Here is a 10,790-nt window from a genome sequence, read left to right as displayed (position 1 = left end):
TTTCTGAAAGAAAAAGAATTCTTAAAGCCCTGAGGTATTTGCATGAGTTTATCAAGACTTCCACTGGTACCTTTCAACCAACTGGCTAATTCCACACAAATACGGGGAAGGAGGACAGGTCCTGCAGAGCTACAAGAGACCTTTAAGCTCCCTTCACTATAGGAAAATATTCATGTGGACTCATCGTTTATCAGAAAATCCACACAGGTGAGCTCTTCTTGGAGACCCAAATCAATATGAAATGAAGCCTTTTGGGCTCTGCTAATCCCCAAAAAACTTTGATTCTTCTTTCCAACAGAGCGAGGTGATGCCATGCCTTGTGCTTGTATTTCTCCAACAAACAGAAAAAAGGCCACATCACACATTTCCTCTGCAATCTTTCCCATAATATATATTTTTTTAAAATCACTGCTCTATCACTGGGTTTCCAGGTTGACATTCCCACTGTGTTGGGACATTTGGAACAAATTTACCTTTCAATATCACCGCATTCAAGCAACACAAAGTGGTAGCTTAGAGGTGCTGCAGGACACACAAGACTCTTTCCAGTATTCCCATCATTCACAAAGACCCACATAAGGGGGGGTCTGAGCCTTCCTTTTGAACCAAAGCTTTAAAGCAGTTTGTTTTGGCCTCCTTTAGAGCTGCAGGCCAAGAGAACTACAGCCTTTTGTTCTGAAACCATAAATCTCACAAGCTATAAAGTGGCTTCCTAATCCTTTTATTTTACAGGGCACACATTTTCTCAGCGAGCCGTGCCCCTTCTTAGCTGTGATTTGGAGAAATCTGCACAAGGAAACCATTCCAGCCCTCGGAGCTGGATTTCTCCAGCTGTTGCATTTTCCTTATTTTCTGAGCTGTCTGCTTGCACAAATTAGGTGCTCCAGCCTGTCGCAACCACCCTGTAGAAGGAAAATAAAAAAGATCATCATCAGCACCACAATAAAGTTGAACTTGGAGCCAAATAAAACCTGTTGTGGAAATTCACTTGGCTAATATTTCTCCTTAAAAAAAAAAAAAAAAGACAGAAATAAAGGGGTTTGTGCAAAAAAAAATACACACCTAAGCAAACAGATTTTAAGGTCTGTGGGCCATCCTTCCACTGGGCAGGATCAAAGCAACTCTGCTGGAGTGCATTATGGAAGAACTCACACATAAATTGGTATCCTGGTGGTTTAGGAGACAAAAAAAAATAGCAGAGAAAGGCTTTGCTTGTGATCTTGTGATCATTCCTACCGCAACAAAATACTGTACTTAAATATCTAACTGCTGGTGAGAAGGTGATGGGGAAAAAAACAGAAGGAATAGCACAAACTGTATGTGATGCCCAGTCCTTTGGTCCTTCCATGTTCTCCTGCCTGGCTGAGCGAAACCACTTCCACAAGACATGTCCTTCAGCGGCAGCTTAGCAGCTGGTACTCACGCTTTGCACAGGCCTGAACATGCCGGTCTCTGCCATATAAAAATCATAGAATCATTTTGGTTGGAAAAGACCCTTGAGATCATTGAGTCCAACCATTAACCCAACACTGTGGCTGACCCATGTCCCTGAGAGCCCCATCTATATATCTCTTCAACCCCTCCAAGGATGGTGACTCCACCACTGCCCTGGGCAGCCTGTTCCAATGCCCAACAGCCCTTTGGGGAAGAAATTGTTTCCAAGATCCAACCTCAACCTCCCCTGGTGCAATTTGAGGCCATTTCCTGTGTTCCTGGTGCTTGTTCCTTGGGAGCAGAGCCCAACCTCCCCTGGCTCCAAGCTCCTTTCAGGCAGTTCAGAGATCAGAAGGTCTCCCCTCAGCTCCTGTTCTCCAGCTGAACCCCCCAGGTCCTTCAGCCGCTCCCATCACACTTGTGCTCCAGACCCCTCACCAGCTTTGTAGCTCTATACATCGCATATGTTCATGAGGTGGCTGGATATGTGGCTGGAGACAGGGGTTTCACTCATTTGAGAGACCTGGGGGACCTCCTAGAAGGAACAGAGAGTCAAGGAGGATGGGAGATGTCTCTTCAACAGTGCAAGGAATCTGGTACCCTGTAGGTAAACCTCTCCTGAATCTTCACCACCATGCTGGGCATGGGTGGAGGAGGTGAGAAAGGATGGGTAGATCATGTCCCATCTTTGATTGTACAGGGAGAGGAAGCCAAGCTCTGCAAGTTCATAAAATCATAGAGTAGTTTGAGTTGGAAGGGACCTTTGAAGCTCATCTAGTCCAACCCAAGTTACTAGAAGCTCTCTAAGGAGTGGCTGAGGTCACACCAGCCATCCCCACCTCCATTCCCATTTCATACCCCAATCCTCTGTGATGACAGTTACAGAACTAAGGGAATCACCAGTAATTTTTCATCCACAATGGGACATGGGCACAGTTTATTCCTATAAGAAAATAAAACCAAGAGCGTGCTAGAGCTGTCGAACACATCACTGCTCTCGTTGACCTCTAAGTACCACATGGGCTGTGTCTGGCGTACCTTAGAAGCTGCTCCAAAACAGGTGTTCTTGTCAAACACCTGTAGGGAAAATGCTCTTGAGAATTAAAATGTCCTTCATTACACAACAAGGGTTCTATTTTAATAATTCCCTACGTCACAATGTGAGTTTGCATGCTCAGGAACACTTAGCCAAATACTTGAGATGAATCGTGTATGAAGAAGTAGCAATGAAATAATATCACAAAACAAACATATGAACATCATTGTCACCTTTTAGACACAAGTACAGTGAAATGCTGAGAGCACAGAAAAAGCCACAATTTCCCACTTAGTTCTGCTGAGCTTGTACTGAATCATAAATTTGGGAAAACTTTCTGGAACAACTTTTCAAGATTTAACTGCAGCATCTGGAAAGTCAGCTCTGAAACACACTGATTTCAAGGACTGTATTTACCTCATATCTCCCTTGCATGGAAAGCAAAACTAGTTTGCCCATTGCATTCCTAGTGAGAAATTATTACTGTCGCCTTTCTTCCTAGTACGTTGTTTTACTTCTTGTTCTTTGCTTTTTTTAATGCAGGAAGGAAACATGAGAATGTCAGGTCTAAGGTGACTCTCTGTAATACAACACATGTTTTTATTCCACATGGAAAAGGAATCTCAGGTTGTTCAAATACCAAAATTGTTCTTGCCCCCACCTTGCTGTAGTAACACTTGTTACCTACACTTGTTATCTACAAAAGTAAACAAAAAACCCCAACCCTAGAAAAAATATTTGCTCACTGCTCAGCTATGCACTCACTTTAATTAGATGAGCAATCTGACAAACTGAAAAATAACACAAAAGGAAGATTTAATTTGTCTTTATTACGAAAATGGGTTGGATTGGGGTGGTACAGACATATGATTTTATACAGTATTCACCCAAGTTTTTGAACTGAAACTTTCAGTAAACTGGGAAAATTTTTTGTGAATTGCTTTGTTTTCCTGCACGGTTCATTCAGGATGAATGAAACGGTGTTTTTAAGATGAAGTATTTTATTTTGATGATATCTAACCACACAAGTTTGTCTTAATTTATCTTCAATTTAACCTTGAGAGGATTAAAAATTTATAAAATTCTGTTTCACACCAGATTATGACTGCTTATTTAAAAGAGATATTTTAAAATTATTAATCAGGATTACTGTTGAATCAAAAATACCAATTATTTTATAGCTCTCCTCTCAAATTCTTTCCCAGCCCAGTAGAAGTGGTTACTCTGTAAAGTCTATGATATATTCAAATATCTCTAAAAACTGCATAGGTAACTCTTTATACCTTTAGCACACTGAAACATCTACTGCACAGCAGCTCTGGGACAACCCAGGAATGCAAGACACATTTTCAGCTGACTTACCACAACTCTTACATGTAATAAGATATTACCAAATTGTCTGTAATGAAAACCCTAGTGGAGCTCCGCTCAGCTCAGGGAAAGTATCACAATACTTCAGGAAATACTGATTTGCTGGAAATGAAGAGATTGCTATATTAATTTTTTGTAATTAGATAAACATGGGAGGCAGGTTTCTGAGTCAGTTGTGGTTATTTAATATTTCAAATGGATGTTACCCACCTACACTCCTCTCCTACACTCATGCTTCTGTCTCCAACCCGTTCCCACCTTCTTTTCTACAGAGATACTTGATCTGAGGGTGTGAGTGTCAGTGTGAAAAGGAACACATGAAGTGGAAATGTTCATAAATGGCAGATGTTTTAGCAGGGCCTGTTATGACAGGACAACGGGTGATGGTTTTAAACTAAAGGAGGGAGATTCAGGCCAGACATGAGGAAGAAATTGTTGCCCTTAAAAGTGGTGAGACCCTGTCCCAGGTTGGCCAGAGAGGTGGTGGATGAACCATCCCTGGAGACATCCCAGGCCAGGCTGGACGGGGCTCTGAGCAGCCTGAGCTGGTGAAGATGTCCCTGTTCATGGCAGGAGGGCACTGGGGGAGCTTGGAAGGTCCTTTCCAACCCCAAATATTCTATGATTCTATGACAAACTGCTGTCACTGCAAAAGGTGACGGTGCTTTTATGGGAGAAGATGTCTCAGTAACCAAAACCACATGGAACTAGTTTCCAATATTCTTCCTCTGCTGACAAAGTGTGAATCCAAATTGATAGTGATGTCAGGAGGGACTGTGTTCTTAGCTCTTACAAATATAATGGAGCACGGGCAGAGTGTTGGCTGAAGCCTGCCTGCATAGACCACAGACCTGACATCAGAGCAGGCCACGATCAAGATTTACCATTCATGCAGAGTAGCAGGGAGTGGGATATGATGATACAAATCAATATTTTAAAAGCAGAGTCTCTGCAGAGAGGATAAAGAAGTGCAAAGAGTAAAGCGCATGGATTTATATGACCTGATCCAACAGCAAAGTATGGATCCATACAGTCAGGTATCCAACCCGAATCCTCATCACTACAACATCTTCTGCTAAACATGCTCAGCAGTGGACTCCCTGTGTGACCACCACATCTCAGAACATCCTCAATCTGTCAAAAAAGAAATGGTAGAAACACTGCAATTGTTTTAATCATCTGTGATGGCTTGCTATGTATTTAATTTAAACAACAGGTAATGACTGTGCCAACAAGATGGTCAACCCAAAAAAAGAATAAGCAGAATAAGTAGCTGTTCCAAGTGGATCCTGTATCACTTGCTAAAGTCAGCAGGTAAATCATCCATTGGGGGTTATGATATTTAGCATCATAGGTTACTGATTAATACACAATACTATTAATGGTAAGGGCTGTTTCCTGCACTTAGACCTGAGGGGACACTCCAGCCTAAAGTCTAGAGACGTTTTTCATCAGTTTGAGCTGTTTTAAGGATGAGGGGAGAAACAGGCGGCTAGGTGAGAAAAAGGGTGGTTTTGTTTGTTTAAACAGTAAACCTAAACTGATACATCTTGCAAAATATATCCTGGTCAGAGGAGGAAATAGCCTCAAAGATCGGATGCAATGACTAACATGGAACTGGAATTGAGAAGAGAATGCAACTTTGTAGACAAAAAGAAGTGAGGGACTGTTGGGGTGAATTTGGGAATGGCTAAGTGAATAGAGTAAGGTAGAAAAAATTAGCACATGTAATGTTTAACAGAAGAAATTGAACACAGTGGGGTTTTTCTGTTCCCCAAACCACAATTAAAATGAGGGGATTTATCAAGAAAAGCAAATTTTAAAATTGTTTAGATTTTATTGTTACAGTATACTGAAATCCACCTGGGTAATGCAATATAACACCAAGGTAACTAAACAATACAGTCCCAGTGCTCTTCTCAGATGCCAAATTTTGTTCCTAAGCAGAGCTTTTCAAAATCTTGTGGGTTTTTGTGCCTTTAACTGTGTGTGCCCAGCTTGACACCACTTTAAAGCTCCTTCCCACCAAGAGGGGTAACGCTAAACACTTTATAAAAACCACAGCCTCTCAATGCATCTCCAATCAAGAAATATAAAATAAGGGCATGCAAGAACACTGACTTTTGAAAAGCGTGACCTTAGAGCACAGCAGGCACAAACCTATAGAACACACAGGGCAGAAAACCAGCACTTTGTCCTGGGAAGACCTGTCTTCCTTGCAGGTCTTTCCGTATTAGTGCTGGGAGAAGAGTGGTGAGACCTGAAGGACCATGTAGCAGCAAAGTGTGCAGTACCTTATGCATACCTTGGTAGAGCAAATAATGCAGGAAATAACTGGATCAGCATTTTCAGCATCTTTTTTTCACTTTGAAGAGTTTCCCAGGAGCAATGATGCACTGTGACACGGGCAACCCCATCCAGGCTCCGGCTTTATCGTCCTGCCTGAAAGGTGCGAAGAGTCAAGATTAGCGCCAAGAATCTATTCCGCTACCCCCGTTGTTAAAACGTGAAATAGTCTGGAAAATACAAGAATACCCGATGTCAAATTGTATGTATAAGTACTTTCCAAATCCAGCTTTTATAATAACGCAGAAGGGTGCCTCTACGTATGCCAAAACCCACACCGAGGCCCCAGGTTTCTCAATAAACACATTTTCTGCAATGGTGATACACTTACGGGATTAAAGTTTATAAGAATGGCTAAACGGAGAGAGCTTTGCTCACCTGCCAAGCGGTAATTCCTTCAAGCTTTCTGCTGTCTCTGCAGACACTGAACAGCATTCCCAGCCTTATGGACGACATCGATTTGGAAGGTGTAGTTACGTACAGCGAAGCTGAAAATAAAGTCAATGCTCAGTTGCGTACTTCCACTTAAACTTTTCAGAGCGGGAGTGGAAACTATCTAATAATTAGCATGTATATTTTGGTAATTTAACAGTTGTGTGCTTGGATCATAGGGTACAGGGCTCAGGAGGAGCTGTGTATGGTGTGGACAAAGTCTCCCAGGAATAAGCTGTGTGCCTTTTGCTCTGGATGTGCTGCTGCTTAATCAAAGCTTTGCTCAAACTTGACGTCTGCAAGGCAAACAAGTAACTTCATGTGGCTTTGCATACTTTATATATGTACACACAAAATGAACCAAAAATTGACTTAGAAGTGCTTATTAATCAGGGAAAGAGAAGTCCTCCAGGGCACAAGGATTCTTTTCTCAGTGAGGTTCCTGGCACTCATACCTTCCCCTTACTTTTTTATTATTAAAAAAAGGAATGAAAACCATATTTTTCTCATTTCAGTAAGTACCTTTATGATGTCCAAACAACTCCAACAATGATATCATCTGTCTCTTTCCTCCAGGGAAGAATTCAGGCCAGACTGCGATATTCCTGCTTATTCCTGGAGCACAGAGCCTCACACCAAGGCGAGGGCAGCAAGCCTCACTCCTTGGGAGGAAAAAATGCAAATCACAGCACCATCCACTTTATACCGAACCTCCTACGGATCACTCCCTCTCTTGAGAGCTGTTCAACACTATAAATTAAGAGTCAAGGCCTGAATCTTGCTAAGTCTGATCTCTGCAGGCAGATACCCCAGGCTGTTCTTCAGCGGGATGTGCTCACCAGTAAGGATCTGCCCATATGGATCCCATTTCACCACAAATACTCTTTATGGGATACGTACAACACGTGGCATAATTGGGCCGCAGTCCTTGAAGTGGCCTCTGATTTAATGAAACGGATGATTCACTTTCAACTTAAGTCCCCCAGCTTAGGAAGGAGGCCAAGCGTGCCTTCAGTTGGCTGCCTGCACAACGGTGGACCTGCAGGGATGGACGTGAGTACAACCATCATCAGCCTCCTCATGGCCACTTCTCCTCCATGCTCCATGAGAGGGACCTCTTCTGTCAGCAGCACAAAGTCCTCCAGCCTGTGTCTGCTCAGCCTGAAGATGGGGATGGAGAATACCAGGACTACATCTGGTCTGAGCTCTGGGCTTATATAGTACACAGGCTGAGAGCATCACACTACCAAGCTCCATCACACATCTCCCCAACCCTCCTCTGCTTCTCTTATAACTCAAACCCATCACCTCTCCTTCCCAATAGCTCATAAACATCTTTTCATCACCAAGTTAGCAAGTGCCAATTCTACAGAAGTGCTCTGCTGCTCCACTAGGAATCAGCCATGAAGCTTGAAGCTCTGAAAAAATCAATGTGGTGGTGATAAGCTTTTCCCCTGAAACGCTGTGTCCCGTTGACAGTAGATGCTGAAATCTCTTGGTTTCCAGAATCTACCTGCTAGAAAACCTCACTGAGGCTGGTGGGCTATGCCAGAGGTGGTGTCTGGCTGAGTAGATCTTCTAGAGGTTCTTCCAGAAGCAAGGAAGGATGGTCCTTTCCCCAGCTCCTCAGACGTTAACTGGCTGAAGAGTTGACAGCAGCTGAATCTTCAGACTCCAGCAGTTGTGCGCGTAGTCCCAGCTCTGACTGTAGTCCCAGCTCTACTGACCATCACAGATGACCAGAGACTCAGTAGGTCACCTCTCAGGGAGAGGCCGTGAGACACCTGAAACCATCAGCAGATGTGCCAAACTGCCTCCAGCCACGGCTTTGACAGAGATCTCCATTTTCAAATGTAAATCAGCATTTTTCAGTATCTTTTAGTAGAGGTAGAGATGCCACAGGACCCTTTCTTCTAACCTCACACAAAGCACTTATGAGTAGCCACTGCAACACAGAGCATCGTCTACCATAAGATCACACGGGCAGTTACTCGCTGACGTGTTTAACTTTGGGACGGTACAAAACAGAGGATCGGGGACGACACAGGCACCTCTTCTGTCACTGCTGCTCCTCAGTGTCACTGAACAAACTTTGCTAGTACCTGCCTTGCCTTCAGGGACTTGCAGGGACTGACTGTTGCCAGCTAAAACAGAAGACAGACAGGCACCATTATGGAACATGCACACTGAATTCCGTTTGGTTAACAATGTTATTTTGCAAAGTAAACTTATAATAAATATGTATGTATTCTGAAACTAATACAGATCTACATAATACTTGCAACTCCATTTTTTTTGCTAATACATAGGCAAAATGGTGGGGAAACTGCTGTTCTTTCTAAGAACTGTTTTCCTTAGGGAAAATAGAGAGCATTAGAGGTCTGGATATTATTGAATGTTAAGCCTACTTTGGGATAACACCTATTGTTATTCCACGTTAGCAGCTGTTTCTTGAAACAGACCCAGTCAAGAGATTTATTTTCACCTTCTCGGAGTGACTGGGATGTTTCTGGCAACTCTGAGATGTGCAGCGTTGCACAGAAACAGAGCGTGGGGAGAAAATGGGATCACTGCACCCACAGAATTAAGTAGCTCTGCTCCTCTGCTTCTTTACAGCGGAACCTTGGCAGCCAAACAAGGAGTTACAGGATTTCTGCAGCCAGTGACAGAAATACCACCACAGGAAACAGAATGCTACAAGACATTTTTCAAAGAAGCAACAGTGATTTCTAATAGGAATTCTACATGCAGGAAGTAAGATTCTGTATATTGAAACAAGGATCGCTTTCACAAAGCACAATCAACTGAGCAGCTAAGGAAAATGCACTTTAAATATCTCAGCAGCGATACTTAATTTAAATGGATATATTGCTTCATGACATAAAATGTGCCAAAAACAAGGTCAAAGCATGGTAAATATCTCAGGTACACCTTAGAAATACATATTGCCCTGAAATGGCACAATATTTAAGGTAATTCCCTCTGTGTCAAGAGTTTGTTAAATAAAAGAGGAATCAAAGTTTATCTTCAGTGATTATTTGTCCCATTTTCAGACACTTTTCTGTCAGTCTCCGACCTGTTCTAGCAACAGTGTTCTCTTTAAAATTACTGGATTCCACTTCAGTCACATCCTTTCTCCGCACCCTCAAACTGATGCATTTAAAAAATAAGGCATTCCCCACCAACAGGACAATTCAAACAGGCTAAATAAGGAGCTTTTGATTGATCTCAGACAATTTAAGCATCTCTGTGGCAGGCAGCACAATGATGGAGCGCACCAAGCGACCAAAGGCTCTTGGAGCCAGCTAATTAACCACGCTAATCACAACTTAATGTCTCAGCTGAGCTCCACAACACACTTCAGTAGCTAAAGGAGCGTTTTACTGCGCTTCCCTTCTGCAATTTGTCTCAGTACGTCGGTCAAAAAGATCTCATTTACACATTCAGAAAGCGTTCTTCAGCTCTTTTGGGCAATTATATGGCAATTGGGCATCAATTTTCCTTCTCTGGTTAAGCCCGTAAGTCTGGGCTTATCCAACCTGACTTTACTGACCTGGCGCTCACAATCCCAGAGATCACGACCACCTTGCGCTGCTCACAGACATTCCCAGGATGGCAAAGATATTTATTTTATTAAAACTGTACTTGAGATCTTCTTTTAAAATTACTATTTTCCCCTATGACTTTTAACTTAAAAATGCCTTTTTATTTTAATAGCATTAAGATAGCTTTGAGCTATTTTCATGTATTTAGAGGAAGAGCGCAAACTTTTAGCTAAACCACTTTTTGCCGACCAAGGCAACAACTGCATTAACGTGACAGAATACACAAGTAGCAGTGGGAGTAAAAGATAATAGTTTTAAAAATTAATTTTTACTACTCCAATGTAAATAAAAGCTCCTGAAGGCATTTCTTAAGATGCACATAGCCACTTTAATAGCTAAGCTTAACTACTAAAGGTTTGGTTTTAATTTATTCTTATTGCTTGACTGCATTAAAACATCAAGAACTGTATTTGTCATAGTCTCTTACAATCATTTGATTTTCTTTTGCTGGAGGCCCTTCCCACTGCAACAGGAAAGTACATAAAATTACAACCGTAAATAAGTGATAAAACCAGCATTTATCAGGCTAGCTACAAAACTTTTCAACCATTTCAAATTTAATCCAT

General features: G+C 42.2%; 1 long non-coding RNA gene across 2 annotated transcripts; it reads right to left on the bottom strand.

Moving 5' to 3' along the window:
- Nucleotides 1–838: 838 nt before the first annotated feature.
- Nucleotides 839–7,005, bottom strand: LOC309448942. 2 transcript variants are annotated; one of them, XR_014185883.1, is made up of 4 exons: nucleotides 6,566–7,005; nucleotides 6,147–6,283; nucleotides 1,063–1,452; nucleotides 839–902 (listed from the first exon to the last, which is right to left on the bottom strand). It is a non-coding gene; the product is annotated as an uncharacterized lncRNA (long non-coding RNA). The 2 variants fall into 2 exon arrangements; XR_014185884.1 differs by lacking the exons at nucleotides 6,147–6,283; nucleotides 6,566–7,005 and having other exon boundaries at nucleotides 1,063–1,167; nucleotides 1,316–2,348.
- Nucleotides 7,006–10,790: the final 3,785 nt, after the last annotated feature.

Source organism: Streptopelia decaocto, assembly GCF_964273445.1.
Source record: "Streptopelia decaocto genome assembly, chromosome: 1".
Taxonomy (NCBI): Eukaryota; Metazoa; Chordata; class Aves; order Columbiformes; family Columbidae; genus Streptopelia; species Streptopelia decaocto.
This window is presented reverse-complemented; position numbering and strand designations above follow the sequence as displayed.